Genomic DNA, 17560 nt, shown 5'->3' with positions numbered 1-17560 from the left:
CACCCATGTTTTAAGGGAGAACACCCATGTTTTAAGGGAGAACAGACGTTGGTATTGCACCCATGCTCCACCAAGGTTTTCCAGCTCACAGCTTTGACCCACGGCAGTATCTATGTTGGTGTTTCTACTTTTACAAACTATGTGTAGGCAGGTTGCTTAGGATTCAAGAAGATATATTTCAATCAACCAATCAAATCACATGAATAAAATAAATACACCAATCAGACGCAGCGGTTGGTTCTTGTTGACGTGTTGTTTTATATTTCATATTCCAGCTTCAGCATTTTACAATAAAATATTAAATGACATGAATTATTTCACATTATAACAGGATTTACAGCCACTCTAATGGAGGTCTCTGTCTCTCTCTGTGTCTCTCTCATTTCTCTGCCTCTCTCTCTCTGTGTCTCTCTCTCCCTGTCTCTCTCTCTCCGTTTCTATGTCTCTCTCTCTCTGTGTGTCTCTCTCTCCGTTTCTATGTCTCTGTCTCTCTCTGTCTGTCTCTCTATTATCTGTCTCTCTCTCTCTCTCTCTCTCTCTCTCTCTCTCTCTCTCTCTCTCTCTGTCTGTCTCTCTCTATTATCTGTCTCTCTCTCTCTCTCTCTCCCCCTCTCTAATCTCTCTGTTTCCTACAGCTTTAATACTGAGTTCCAAAGGACCTTCATAAGGTGATGTAGACTGCTATATTTACAACAATGTTATATACCTCTCTGGGTAAAATGGCCACTGTGTGTGTGCTCTAGTTCCTGCTCTGTGTGAATCCTAGACTGAGCCAGCAGTTGCCATGGTGACAGAGAGCCAGCATCACTGGGACCCTCAGTCGGCCAATCAGGCTAACCCACAGCATCTTGAAGCTAAAACCTCTGTCATGTCACAACGGTCTCACACCTAGAAACTCTCTCCTATTCTCTCTCTTTTATTTCTCATATCCTCCCTCTCTTCTCTCTCTGTCCATTCCTCCGCATCTCGCTCATCTATCTCTTCTCTCTCTCTCTGCCTCCCTCTATATCTCTCCTTCTATCTATTCTCTCCATCTCTCTCTCTCCTCCTCCCCCTCTCTCTACATCTATCTCCATCTCTCTCTCTTCTCTCCCTCTCTCCATCTCTCCCTCTCTCTCCATCTCTCCCTCTCTCTCCATCTCTCCTCTCTCTACCTTTCTCTCCTCTCTACACTCTCTGTTTCTCTCCTCTAGAAGACAGGAGCAGGTGTGAGGGCAGAAGGGTCCAGACTCAGAGTTTCGCTGAAGGGAGGGGCCTGCTGGTAGGGGTTGGTGGTTACTATGGTGACTCCGTTGGCGACGGGCGTGCTACGGGCGTTGTCGTGGTAACCGGCGCTGTCGTCGAGCTGATCGGTGAAGAGGCTGAAGTTTTGGAACAGGTTGATGAATGTCTGGAGAGCAAGCGCCGTCAGGCCAGCCTGGAGTCAGAGGTCAGAGGTTAGAGGTCAGAGGTGTTCATTATTAAAGCAGAAGTCAACCAGCTTCCTAGCTAAAAACAGCAGCCTGGAGTCAGAGGTTAGGTGTTAGAGGTCAGAGGTTAGATGTTAGGTGCTAGAGGTCAGAGGTTAGGTGTTAGCGCTTCCTAGCTAGCTTCCTATCAGGAGTTTCTCTTAGGTAAGGAACAGCATTCCCTCCTCAGATTTGTCACTGTAGACAACATAATTAACAAACAACAACAACAAACGGGTCACAACTCCTGCAGCTCTGGGTCTGTACATAGTTAATGGTAGGCTTCGAGGGGCCTCCTATGGTAGGTACACCTACAGCTAATCCCTTGGCAGTAGTACTGTAGACTACAATATCACTGACCTCAACCCAGAGTCTCTCAGAGCGTTTACAGTCAGCCCACTGACACCCCTATCAGACCAGTCAGCCCACTGACACACCTATCAGATCACAGTCAGCCCACTGACACCCCTATCAGATCACAGTCAGCCCACTAACACCCCTATCAGACCAGTCAGCCCACTGACACACCTATCAGATCACAGTCAGCCCACTGACACCCCTATCAGACCAGTCAGCCCACTGACTCCCCTATCAGATCAGTCAGCCCACTGACTCCCCTATCAGATCACAGTCAGTCCACTGACTCCCCTATCAGATCACAGTCAGCCCACTGACACCCCTATCAGACCAGTCAGCCCACTGACACCCCTATCAGACCAGTCAGCCCACTGACACCCCTATCAGACCAGTCAGCCCACTGACTCCCCTATCAGATCACAGTCAGCCCACTGACACCCCTATCAGACCAGTCAGCCCACTGACTCCCCTATCAGACCAGTCAGCCCACTGACTCCCCTATCAGACCAGTCAGCCCACTGACTCCCCTATCAGATCACAGTCAGCCCACTGACACCCCTATCAGATCACAGTCAGCCCACTGACACCCCTATCAGACCAGTCAGCCCACTGACTCCCCTATCAGACCAGTCAGCCCACTGACTCCCCTATCAGACCAGTCAGCCCACTGACTCCCCTATCAGACCAGTCAGCCCACTGACTCCCCTATCAGATCACAGTCAGCCCACTGACACCCCTATCAGACCAGTCAGCCCACTGACACCCCTATCAGATCACAGTCAGCCCACTGACACCCCTATCAGACCAGTCAGCCCACTGACTCCCCTATCAGATCACAGTCAGCCCACTGACACCCCTCAGACCTCAGTCAGCCCACTGACACCCCTATCAGATCACAGTCAGCCCACTGACACCCCTATCAGACCAGTCAGCCCACTGACTCCCCTATCAGATCACAGTCAGCCCACTGACTCCCCTATCAGATCCAGTCAGCCCACTGACTCCCCTATCAGACCAGTCAGCCCACTGACTCCCCTATCAGACCAGTCAGCCCACTGACTCCCCTATCAGACCAGTCAGCCCACTGACACCCCTATCAGATCACAGTCAGCCCACTGACACCCCTATCAGATCACAGTCAGCCCACTGACACCCCTATCAGACCACAGTCAGCCCACTGACACCCCTATCAGACCAGTCAGCCCACTGACACCCCTATCAGATCACAGTCAGCCCACTGACACCCCTATCAGATCACAGTCAGCCCACTGACACCCCTATCAGACCAGTCAGCCCACTGACACCCCTATCAGACCAGTCAGCCCACTGACACCCCTATCAGACCAGTCAGCCCACTGACACCCCTATCAGACCAGTCAGCCCACTGACACCCCTATCAGACCAGTCAGCCCACTGACACCCCTATCAGATCACAGTCAGCCCACTGACACCCCTATCAGATCACAGTCAGCCCACTGACTCCCCTATCAGACCAGTCAGCCCACTGACTCCCCTATCAGATCACAGTCAGCCCACTGACACCCCTATCAGACCAGTCAGCCCACTGACACCCCTATCAGATCACAGTCAGCCCTCTGACACCCCTATCAGACCAGTCAGCCCACTGACTCCCCTATCAGATCACAGTCAGCCCACTGACACCCCTATCAGATCACAGTCAGCCCACTGACACCCCTATCAGACCAGTCAGCCCCCTGACACCACTATCAGACCAGTCAGCCCACTGACACCCCTATCAGACCAGTCAGCCCACTGACACCCCTATCAGACCAGTCAGCCCACTGACTCCCCTATCAGACCAGTCAGCCCACTGACACCCCTATCAGAGCACAGTCAGCCCACTGACACCCCTATCAGAGCAGTCAGCCCACTGACACCCCTATCAGATCACAGTCAGCCCACTGACACCCCTATCAGATCACAGACAGCCCACTGACTCCCCTATCAGACCAGTCAGCCCACTGACACCCCTATCAGACCAGTCAGCCCACTGACTCCCCTATCAGACCAGTCAGCCCACTGACACCCCTATCAGATCACAGTCAGCCCACTGACACCCCTATCAGATCACAGTCAGCCCACTGACACCCCTATCAGACCACAGTCAGCCCACTGACACCCCTATCAGACCAGTCAGCCCACTGACACCCCTATCAGACCAGTCAGCCCACTGACTCCCCTATCAGACCAGTCAGCCCACTGACTCCCCTATCAGACCAGTCAGCCCACTGACACCCCTATCAGATCACAGTCAGCCCACTGACTCCCCTATCAGATCACAGTCAGCCCACTGACACCCCTATCAGACCAGTCAGCCCACTGACACCCCTATCAGACCAGTCAGCCCACTGACTCCCCTATCAGACCAGTCAGCCCACTGACACCCCTATCAGACCACAGTCAGCCCACTGACTCCCCTATCAGACCAGTCAGCCCACTGACTCCCCTATCAGACCAGTCAGCCCACTGACTCCCCTATCAGATCACAGTCAGCCCACTGACACCCCTATCAGACCACAGTCAGCCCACTGACACCCCTATCAGACCAGTCAGCCCACTGACACCCCTATCAGACCAGTCAGCCCACTGACACCCCTATCAGATCACAGTCAGCCCACTGACTCCCCTATCAGACCACAGTCAGCCCACTGACACCCCTATCAGATCAGTCAGCCCACTGACTCCCCTATCAGACCACAGTCAGCCCACTGACACCCCTATCAGACCAGTCAGCCCACTGACTCCCCTATCAGACCAGTCAGCCCACTGACACCCCTATCAGACCAGTCAGCCCACTGACTCCCCTATCAGATCAGTCAGCCCACTGACACCCCTATCAGATCACACAGCCCACTGACACCCCTATCAGATCACAGTCAGCCCACTGACACCCCTATCAGATCACAGTCAGCCCACTGACTCCCCTATCAGACCAGTCAGCCCACTGACACCCCTATCAGATCACAGTCAGCCCACTAACTCCACTATCAGACCAGTCAGCCCACTGACACCCCTATCAGAACAGTCAGCCCACTGACACCCCTATCAGATCACAGTCAGCCCACTGACTCCCCTATCAGATCACAGTCAGCCCACTGACTCCCCTATCAGACCAGTCAGCCCACTGACACCCCTATCAGACCACAGTCAGCCCACTGACACCCCTATCAGACCAGTCAGCCCACTGACTCCCCTATCAGACCAGTCAGCCCACTGACACCCCTATCAGATCACAGTCAGCCCACTGACTCCCCTATCAGACACAGTCAGCCCACTGACACCCCTATCAGACCACAGTCAGCCCACTGACACCCCTATCAGACCAGTCAGCCCACTGACTCCCCTATCAGACCAGTCAGCCCACTGACTCCCCTATCAGATCACAGTCAGCCCACTGACTCCCCTATCAGATCACAGTCAGCCCACTGACACCCCTATCAGACCACAGTCAGCCCACTGACACCCCTATCAGACCAGTCAGCCCACTGACTCCCCTATCAGACCAGTCAGCCCACTGACACCCCTATCAGACCAGTCAGCCCACTGACTCCCCTATCAGACCAGTCAGCCCACTGACTCCCCTATCAGATCACAGTCAGCCCACTGACACCCCTATCAGACACAGTCAGCCCACTGACTCCCCTATCAGATCACAGTCAGCCCACTAACTCCCCTATCAGACCAGTCAGCCCACTGACACCCCTATCAGATCACAGTCAGCCCACTGACTCCCCTATCAGACCAGTCAGCCCACTGACTCCCCTATCAGATCACAGTCAGCCCACTGACTCCCCTATCAGATCACAGTCAGCCCACTGACACCCCTATCAGACCAGTCAGCCCACTGACACCCCTATCAGATCACAGTCAGCCCACTGACACCCCTATCAGACCAGTCAGCCCACTGACTCCCCTATCAGACCAGTCAGCCCACTGACTCCCCTATCAGACCAGTCAGCCCACTGACTCCCCTATCAGACCAGTCAGCCCACTGACACCCCTATCAGATCACAGTCAGCCCACTGACTCCCCTATCAGACCAGTCAGCCCACTGACTCCCCTATCAGACCAGTCAGCCCACTGACACCCCTATCAGACCAGTCAGCCCACTGACACCCCTATCAGATCACAGTCAGCCCACTGACTCCCCTATCAGATCACAGTCAGCCCACTAACTCCCCTATCAGACCAGTCAGCCCACTGACACCCCTATCAGATCACAGTCAGCCCACTAACTCCCCTATCAGACCAGTCAGCCCACTGACTCCCCTATCAGATCACAGTCAGCCCACTGACTCCCCTATCAGATCACAGTCAGCCCACTGACTCCCCTATCAGACCAGTCAGCCCACTGACTCCCCTATCAGACCAGTCAGCCCACTGACTCCCCTATCAGATCACAGTCAGCCCACTGACTCCCCATCAGACCAGTCAGCCCACTGACACCCCTATCAGATCACAGTCAGCCCACTGACACCCCTATCAGACCAGTCAGCCCACTGACTCCCCTATCAGATCACAGTCAGCCCACTGACACCCCTATCAGATCACAGTCAGCCCACTGACTCCCCTATCAGACCACAGTCAGCCCACTGACTCCCCTATCAGACCAGTCAGCCCACTGACACCCCTATCAGACCAGTCAGCCCACTGACACCCCTATCAGACCAGTCAGCCCACTGACTCCCCTATCAGACCAGTCAGCCCACTGACACCCCTATCAGATCACAGTCAGCCCACTGACACCCCTATCAGATCAGTCAGCCCACTGACTCCCCTATCAGACCAGTCAGCCCACTGACTCCCCTATCAGACCACAGTCAGCCCACTGACTCCCCTATCAGACCACAGTCAGCCCACTGACACCCCTATCAGATCACAGTCAGCCCACTGACACCCCTATCAGACCAGTCAGCCCACTGACTCCCCTATCAGACCAGTCAGCCCACTGACTCCCCTATCAGACCAGTCAGCCCACTGACTCCCCTATCAGATCACAGTCAGCCCACTGACACCCCTATCAGATCACAGTCAGCCCACTGACACCCCTATCAGACCACAGTCAGCCCACTGACACCCCTATCAGACCAGTCAGCCCACTGACTCCCCTATCAGACCAGTCAGCCCACTGACTCCCCTATCAGACCACAGTCAGCCCACTGACACCCCTAGTTTGATGAAGAAACACACAAGAGAAATTGCGAAACCAAAAACACAAGACGCCCAGAAAAACGTATCTTACGCCTTTGCAATGGTGAATCACTAAAACAAAACAGAAACACCAGAAGAACCTGTAGACTCTAACCACTTCTGGGAAAATTGGAAAACAAACAACAAGACCAAATGGAGACGTCCGGATAAAGCACTTCTCCAATCTTTGTGGCCCTTTAACAGAGAACAAACAGCATAAACATAGCCAACATTAAATGCAAATCTTAGAATCAACTATTAAATACTACCAGTCCCCCTGGATGAGCCAATTCAAGTTGCATTTGTTTTATTATTGGTCCCCAATAAGTATACTAGCCTGTACTAGCCTGTACCAGCCTGTACAAGCATATACCAGCCTGTACTAGCCTGTACTAGCCTGTACAAGCCTGTACAAGCCTGTACTAACCTGTACTAACCTTTACTAGCCTGTACTAACCTTTACTAGCCTGTATAACCTGTACTAGCCTGTACTAGCCTGTACTAGCCTTGTACAGTAGCCTGTACTAGCTGTACTAGCCTGTACTAACCTGTACTAGCCTGTACTAAAACCTGTACTAGCCTGTACTAGCCTGTACTAGCCTGTACTAGTAACTTTGACTGGCCACATGTGCTGCACTATAACGCATGTCCTCTCCCTGCCCATGGTCTGAACCTGTACATAATTCCTCACACAGTATAAAACAGAATAGTGCAGCGGTCTAAGGCACTACATCTCCTGTACTACAGGCATCACTACAGTCCCTGGTTCGATTCCAGGCTGTATCACATCCCCGTGATTGGGAGTACCATAGGGAGCCGTCTCGTCCGGGTTTGGCACCAGGGTAGGCCGTCTTTGTAAAGAATTTGTTCATAACTAAATAAAAGTGTCAAACTAGTGACAGGGGCTGTTCTGGGCCTGGTCTCTCCTTGTCCTCTGAAAACAACATGTTCTTGAGTCGGGCTATCGCTCAAATAGGGATGGGTTCAGAAACACACACACACACACACAAACACAAACACACACCACACACTTCACACACACACACACATAACACACACATCACACACACATAACAACAGAATACACACCCAGACCCCCAGGTGTCTCATCTCCCAGGTGAGGATGGAGAAGAAGCAGAAGGCAACAGCAGCCCTGGCGGCGTCGCCCTGAGCCAATGGGAGCTCTTCTTCTGTATCTCCGGCCACTGATTGGCCAGGAAACAGAAACCCACCAACCACAGGAAGCTGGCCAGTGCTGGTGGGGCGGGACCAACAGGATAGATGGTTTAGAAAACATACCTTCTAGAGATAACATGACGTGTGGATGTGTGTGTGTATGTACATAATGTGTGTGTGTGTACCAGAGAAGACCATGTCGATGAGAGTTGCTCTCCTCCTGAGTCGGACACTGTGGATGGTGGGGAAGTAGATGTCTAGAACCAGGAAGCAGACGCTGCCTAGGAAACAGACCACGCCCACGGTAACGCCGTAGTTACAGGCATCAGCGTTCTTATTGAAGACGCATAGCAACCGCTCACTGCCGATGTTCATGTAGCCTTCATTCACTATACAGCTGAACACTACCATAGAGAATACCTGGAGGAGAAAAAAATACTAGTTAATTACTTATAGGGATATGATTCAATACAGCTGTAACATTGATGTTTTGTCAATTTTGGGAGGGAGAGGGAGGGCGACAGGAGGGAGGGTGAGATGAGTGGGAGAGGAGAGAGAGGAGAGGGGGGGAGGGAGATGGAAAGAGACAGAGTTAGGAGAGAGAGTAGAGGGGGAGAGGAGAGAGAGGGGAGAGGGGGACAGGAAACAGAGGGAGGAGAGAGGAGAGAGACAGAGGGAATGGGAGAGGGAGAGGAGAGGACAGAGAGGAGAGACAGACAGAGAGACACACAGGACAGAGACAGACACAGAGAGACGAGAGGGAATGGGAGAGACCCAGGGAGGAGAGAGAGTAGAGGGAGACCCAGAGAGAGGAAGGGAAAGAGAGGAGAGGAAAGAGGCAAGAGGGAGGAGAGAGGTCAGTCAGTGGATAAAGTTAGTCGGAGATCATTGATATTTACTGAGCAGTAGGACTTCTAAATGACTTCACACCAATAGTTGAACACACACACACGCGCGTTGCTGCACTGTAAAACCAACAACCTCCATACTGTAGTTGAACACACACACACACACACAGCGTTGCTGCACTGTAAAACCAACAACCTCCATACTGTAGTTGAACACACACACACGCGCGTTGCTGCACTGTAAAACCAACAACCTCCATACTGTAGTTGAACACACACACGCGTTGCTGCACTGTAAAACCAACAACCTCCATACTGTAGTTGAACACACACACGCGTTGCTGCACTGTAAAACCAACAACCTCCATACTGTAGTTGAACACACACACACACGTGGGAAGTGCGGCACTGTAAAACCAACAACCTCCATACTGTAGTTGAACACACACACACACACACACACACACACTCACGCCGCGTTGCTGCACTGTAAAACCAACAACCTCCATACTGTAGTTGAACACGCACACACACACGCGCGTCTTGCTGCACTGTAAAACCAACAACCTCCATACTGTAGTTGAACACACACGTTAGCGTTGCTGCACTGTAAAACCAACAACCTCCATACTGTAGTTGAACACACACACACACACACCTGCGTTGCTGCACTGTAAAACCAACAACCTCCATACTGTAGTTGAACACACACACACGCGTTGCTGCACTGTAAAACCAACAACCTCCATACTGTAGTTGAACACACACGCGCGATATGCACTGTAAAACCAACAACCTCCATACAGTTGAACACACACACACACACGTTGCTGCACTGTAAAACCAACAACCTCCATACTGTAGTTGAACACACGCGATTCACTGTAAAACCAACAACCTCCATATGTAGTTGAACACACACACACACACCGCGTTGCTGCACTGTAAAACCAACAACCTCCATATGTAGTTGAACACACACACACGAGTTGCTGCACTGTAAAACCAACAACCTCCATACTGTAGGAACACACACACAGCGGGCTGCACTGTAAAACCAACAACCTCCATACTGTAGTTGAACACACACACACAGCGGCTGCACTGTAAAACCAACAACCTCCATACTGTAGTTGAACACACACACGAGTTGCTGCACTGTAAAACCAACAACCTCCATACTGTAGTTGAACACACACACGCGTTGCTGCACTGTAAAACCAACAACCTCCATACTGTAGTTGAACACACGCGCGTTGCGGCACTGTAAAACCAACAACCTCCATACTGTAGTTGAACACACACAGCGTTGCTGCACTGTAAAACCAACAACCTCCATACTGTAGTTGAACACACACACACACGTTGCTGCACTGTAAAACCAACAACCTCCATACTGTAGTTGAACACACACACACACACAGGGAGCCGAGCACTGTAAAACCAACAACCTCCATACTGTAGTTGAACACACACACACACACACGCGTTGCTGCACTGTAAAACCAACAACCTCCATACTGTAGTTGAACACACACACACACGCGTTGCTGCACTGTAAAACCAACAACCTCCATACTGTAGTTGAACACACACGCGTTGCTGCACTGTAAAACCAACAACCTCCATACTGTAGTTGAACACACACACGCGTTGCTGCACTGTAAAACCAACAACCTCCATACTGTAGTTGAACACACACACACACGTTGCTGCACTGTAAAACCAACAACCTCCATACTGTAGTTGAACACACACACACACACACACGCGTTGCTGCACTGTAAAACCAACAACCTCCATACTGTAGTTGAACACACACACACGCGCGTTGCTGCACTGTAAAACCAACAACCTCCATACTGTAGTTGAACACACACACACACACACCCGTTGCTGCACTGTAAAACCAACAACCTCCATACTGTAGTTGAACACACACACACACACACGCACACACACACGCGTTGCTGCACTGTAAAACCAACAACCTCCATACTGTAGTTGAACACACGCGCGTTGCGGCACTGTAAAACCAACAACCTCCATACTGTAGTTGAACACACACACAGCGTTGCTGCACTGTAAAACCAACACCCTCCATACTGTAGTTGAACACACACGCGTTGCGGCACTGTAAAACCAACAACCTCCATACTGTAGTTGAACACACACACACACGCGTTGCTGCACTGTAAAACCAACAACCTCCATACTGTAGTTGAACACACACACGCGTTGCGGCACTGTAAAACCAACAACCTCCATACTGTAGTTGAACACACACACGCGTTGCTGCACTGTAAAACCAACAACCTCCATACTGTAGTTGAACACACACGCGTTGCTGCACTGTAAAACCAACAACCTCCATACTGTAGTTGAACACACACACGCGTTGCTGCACTGTAAAACCAACAACCTCCATACTGTAGTTGAACACACACACACGCGTTGCTGCACTGTAAAACCAACAACCTCCATACTGTAGTTGAACACACGCGCGCGTTGCTGCACTGTAAAACCAACAACCTCCATACTGTAGTTGAACACACACACACACACGCGTTGCTGCACTGTAAAACCAACAGCCTCCATACTGTAGTTGAACACACACACACGCGTTGCTGCACTGTAAAACCAACAACCTCCATACTGTAGTTGAACACACACACACACACACGCGTTGCGGCACTGTAAAACCAACAACCTCCATTCTGTAGTTGAACACACACACGCGTTGCGGCACTGTAAAACCAACAACCTCCATACTGTAGTTGAACACACACACACACGCGTGCGTTGCTGCACTGTAAAACCAACAACCTCCATACTGTAGTTGAACACACGCGCGCGTTGCTGCACTGTAAAACCAACAACCTCCATACTGTAGTTGAACACACACACACACACGTTGCTGCACTGTAAAACCAACAACCTCCATACTGTAGTTGAACACACACACGCGTTGCTGCACTGTAAAACCAACAACCTCCATACTGTAGTTGAACACACACACGCGTTGCTGCACTGTAAAACCAACAACCTCCATACTGTAGTTGAACACACGCGCGTTGCTGCACTGTAAAACCAACAACCTCCATACTGTAGTTGAACACACGCGCGCGTTGCTGCACTGTAAAACCAACAACCTCCATACTGTAGTTGAACACACACACACACACGCGTTGCTGCACTGTAAAACCAACAACCTCCATACTGTAGTTGAACACACACACGCGTTGCTGCACTGTAAAACCAACAACCTCCATACTGTAGTTGAACACACACACGCGTTGCTGCACTGTAAAACCAACAACCTCCATACTGTAGTTGAACACACACACGCGTTGCTGCACTGTAAAACCAACAACCTCCATACTGTAGTTGAACACACACACGTTGCGGCACTGTAAAACCAACAAAATCTCCATACTGTAGTTGAACACACACACACACACGTTGCTGCACTGTAAAACCAACAACCTCCATACTGTAGTTGAACACACACACGCGTTGCTGCACTGTAAAACCAACAACCTCCATACTGTAGTTGAACACACACACGCGTTGCTGCACTGTAAAACCAACAACCTCCATACTGTAGTTGAACACACACACGCGTTGCTGCACTGTAAAACCAACAACCTCCATACTGTAGTTGAAAAGCTGAAAGAGCAGTTCCACCTCCACAGGAGTCGTGGAAACGCCGTTTGTTGTTGTTGTTGTTTACTTCAGTTTAACGCCCCACTAAGCCTCCAATCATTTCCCAGTGTGCCTTGCCTTTTCGATCCAACAGTTACATCCCATGACTGTATTATTTTAGTAACAGAGAAACGGTTGTTGAATTCGTTGATTTTCAGTTCTGTGGCCTTCACCCAAGTGAGTTCCTAGGAGAATATTATCATTATAATTTAACCATTACATACATCGTCAGGCCTTATAAACCGGCCTGAAACATAGTTTACAGGCCACATCGGGCCTTATACAGCGGCCTGAAACTCATGGTTTACAGGCCACATCGGGCCTTATACAGCGGCCTGAAACTCATGGTTTACAGGCCACATCGGGCCTTATACAGCGGCCTGAAACTCATGGTTTACAGGCCACATCGGGCCTTATACAGCGGCCTGAAACTCATGGTTTACAGGCCACATCGGGCCTTATACAGTGGCCTGAAACTCATGGTTTACAGGCCACATCGGGCCTTATACAGCGGGTTGAAACTCATGGTTTACAGGCCACATTTTCGGTGATCTTATACAGCGGCCTGAAACTCATGGTTTACAGGCCAAACTGTCACATTATGCCTGCAAAGCGGATGTGTAAACTCATGGTTTACAGGCCACACAGTATTATACTACGGATGAAACTCATGGTTTTAACAGGCCACATTATCCCCTTATACAGCGGCCTAAACTCATGGTTTTACAGGCCACAGGGCCTGCAAGTTGGGTCAAAATTCCACTAGGTTCCCAAAACATTTTCCCCTGTGATCTTCCAACCAGAATTTATGGAAAACCTGTGAAATTTACCAGAATGATTTTCAACCCTAAACTGTAAATCACATTATGCTGCAAAGTGATGTGTAATTCCTATTGGAATCCTTAAGCTAGCCAACAGTATTAAACTACAGGATATAGTCTACTGTATTATTAACCAGCTAGGTCAGACAACATTATCCCCTGTGTCATTATAAACCAGCTAGGTCAGACAACATTACCCCCTGTGTCATTATAAACCAGCTAGTTCAGACAACATTACCCCCTGTGTCATTATAAACCAGCTAGGTCAGACAACATTACCCCCTGTGTCATTATAAACCAGCTAGGTCAGACAACATTACCCCCTGTGTCATTATAAACCAGCTAGGTCAGACAACATTACCCCCTGTGTCATTATAAACCAGCTAGGTCAGATGACATTACCCCCTGTGTCATTATAAACCAGCTAGGTCAGACAACATTACCCCCTGTGTCATTATAAACCAGCTAGGTCAGACAACATTACCCCCTGTGTCATTATAAACCAGCTAGGTCAGACAACATTACCCCCTGTGTCATTATAAACCAGCTAGGTCAGACAACATTACCTCCTGTGTCATTATAAACCAGCTAGTTCAGACGACATTACCCCCTGTGTCATTATAAACCAGCTAGGTCAGACAACATTACCCCCTGTGTCATTATAAACCAGCTAGGTCAGACAACATTACCCCCTGTGTCATTATAAACCAGCTAGGTCAGACGACATTACCCCCTGTGTCATTATAAACCAGCTAGGTCAGACAACATTACCCCCTGTGTCATTATAAACCAGCTAGGTCAGACAACATTACCCCCTGTGTCATTATAAACCAGCTAGGTCAGACTACATTACCCCCTGTGTCATTATAAACCAGCTAGGTCAGACAACATTACCCTCTGTGTCATTATAAACCAGCTAGGTCAGACAACATTACCCCCTGTGTCATTAAAAACCAGCTAGGTCAGACAACATTACCCCCTGTGTCATTATAAACCAGCTAGGTCAGACAACATTACCCCCTGTGTCATTATAAACCAGCTAGGTCAGACAACAGTACCCCCTGTGTCATTATAAACCAGCTAGGTCAGACAACATTACCCCCTGTGTCATTATAAACCAGCTAGGTCAGACAACATTACCCTTGTGTCATTATAAACCAGCTAGGTCAGACAACATTACCCCCTGTGTCATTATAAACCAGCTAGTTCAGACTACATTACCCCCTGTGTCATTATAAACCAGCTTGGTCAGACAACTTTACCCCTTGTGTCATTATAAACCAGCTAGGTCAGACAACAGTACCCCCTGTGTCATTATAAACCAGCTAGGTCAGACAACATTACCCCCTGTGTCATTATAAACCAGCTAAGTCAGACAACATTACCCCCTGTGTCATTATAAACCAGCTAGGTCAGACAACATTACCCCCTGTGTCATTATAAACCAGCTAGGTCAGACAACAGTACCCCTGTGTCATTATAAACCAGCTAGTTCAGACAACATTACCCCCTGTGTCATTATAAACCAGCTAGGTCAGACAACATTACCCTTGTGTCATTATAAACCGGCTAGGTCAGACAACATTACCCCCTGTGTCATTATAAACCAGCTAGTTCAGACTACATTATCCCCTGTGTCATTATAAACCAGCTAGGTCAGACAACATTACCCCCTGTGTCATTATAAACCAGCTAGGTCAGACGACATTACCCCCTGTGTCATTATAAACCAGCTAGTTCAGACTACATTACCCCTGTGTCATTATAAACCAGCTAGGTCAGACAACATTACCCCTTGTGTCATTATAAACCAGCTTGGTCAGACAACATTACCCCCTGTGTCATTATAAACCAGCTAGGTCAGACGACATTACCCCCTGTGTCATTATAAACCAGCTAGGTCAGACAACATTACCCCCTGTGTCATTATAAACCAGCTAGGTCAGACAACATTACCCCCTGTGTCATTATAAACCAGCTAGGTCAGACAACATTATCCCCTGTGTCATTATAAACCAGCTAGATTAGACAACATTACCCCGTGTCATTATAAACCAGCTTGGTCAGACAACATTACCCCCTGTGTCATTATAAACCAGCTTGGTCAGACAACATTACCCCCTGTGTCATTATAAACCAGCTTGGTCAGACAACAGTACCCCTGTGTCATTATAAACCAGCTAGGTCAGACGACATTACCCCCTGTGTCATTATAAACCAGCTCGTTCAGACAACATTACCCCCTGTGTCATTATAAACCAGCTAGGTCAGACTACATTACCCCCTGTGTCATTATAAACCAGCTCGTTCAGACAACATTACCCCCTGTGTCATTATAAACCAGCTCGTTCAGACAACATTACCCCCTGTGTCATTATAAACCAGCTAGGTCAGACTACATTACCCCCTGTGTCATTATAAACCAGCTAGGTCAGACAACATTACCCCCTGTGTCATTATAAACCAGCTAGGTCAGACAATAGCTAAAACTAGCCATTCCCATCTCTTTGTTATGGTGTTATAATGGCCATATAGCCTCATGTTATATTATGGTCAGACAGACAACATTACCTCATCACCAAGCGTTGTCATAATCACATTGATCGCCTTCTGTAAATGGTTTTACTGTTTGGCTCTGTGCGGTAAACGATACCGACATCAACATAACAACAAAACACAGAGAGAAGGTGTTTTAAAGGAACGGAGCGAGACTCTCCCTCCATGTTGGTGGGGATGTTGGCCTAATCCCCGGAGACGGAGGATGACAACGGGAAAAACACCCGGACGAACAAACAAACACGGTTTTAGAACCGGATGACGCACAGTCTGATATTACAGCGATGGGGATCTTTTATAGACATTATAGACTCCTATATATATACATACAGGCAGGCTACACACATACGTCTCGGTGGTCTGTCTCACCCAGCACAGTAGTCTGAGGATGGTCCGCGGCTGTTTGACAAAGACCACCGGATCAAAGTGCGAGCTCCCGGATTTACCGGGAAGAAACGAGCCCACCGGCTCCATCCCTCCGTCTAATTCCTTTTTATCTATCGGTTTTAAATGTCTTCTTTATTTATCCGTTACTCCTCCTAGTTCCAGTGGCGTTGAGATATCCTGTCCTCCGGTCTGGTCTCGCATTGCGGCTGGCGCCCACCTCGTCACGTCGCAGAACGAACAAGCTGAGCTGCTGCTGTGATTCACACCGGAGCCCCGACGCGCACACTCACTGCCGGCTCTACAGCGCCCCGGTGTCTCTTCCTGTGGGAACCGAATAGCTATTAAATAACCGTCAGACAGTGCACCGGGAATAGGCCTGTCTGGAAATACAGTCTTGATTAATAATAATATTGAAATAGCCAAATAAACTCTCTGTATTTAGAATCCTAGGCTACTTTGACAAGAGAGCCAATAAGGATTAATTGTTTTACCTTTTCACACAACAGTGAAAGTTCCCTGTTTGAGTGACACCTGCAGCACACTACTACTACTCTCTCTCTCTCTCTCTCAATCTATCTCTCTCTCTCTCTCTCTCTCTCTCTCTCTCCCCTCTCTCTCTAATCTCTCTCTACCTCTCCCTCTCTCTCTCTCTCTCTCTCTACCCCTCTCTCTCTCTCTCTACCTCTCCCTCTCTCTCTCTACCTCTCTCTCTCTCTCCTATCTCTCTCTCTCTTTCTCTCTCTACCTCTCTCTCTCTCTCTCTCTCTCCTTCTCTCTATATTCAATTCAAAGGGAGCATACGTTTACATTGTCAAAGCAAGTGAAATAGATAATAAACAAAGGGAAACACAAATGTTTTAAAAGAATAGAGACATTTCAAATGTTCTATGGACTATTTTTCTTTTATGATATATTTAATAACAACAAAATCAATCAATAAAAATAAAATAAAAAGACAAACATTGACTTTCATTGTTGAGGACAAAACATGGTGGTACATGGTGGTACGTGGTGGTACATGGTGGTACGTGGTGGTACATGGTGGTACGTG

General features: G+C 49.1%; 2 pseudogenes; both read right to left on the bottom strand.

The window, feature by feature from the left end:
* Nucleotides 1-234: 234 nt before the first annotated feature.
* LOC135536238 (synaptogyrin-3-like) overlaps nt 235-17560 on the bottom strand; it is a 66575-nt pseudogene continuing 49249 nt past the window's right edge.
* Nucleotides 1485-16798, bottom strand: LOC135536228 (synaptogyrin-1-like; annotated as a pseudogene).

This window comes from Oncorhynchus masou, unplaced genomic scaffold (assembly GCF_036934945.1).
Source record: "Oncorhynchus masou masou isolate Uvic2021 unplaced genomic scaffold, UVic_Omas_1.1 unplaced_scaffold_580, whole genome shotgun sequence".
Lineage (NCBI taxonomy): Eukaryota > Metazoa > Chordata > Actinopteri > Salmoniformes > Salmonidae > Oncorhynchus > Oncorhynchus masou.
Note: the sequence above shows the minus strand (reverse complement) of the source record. Positions and strands in the feature narration are given on the sequence as shown.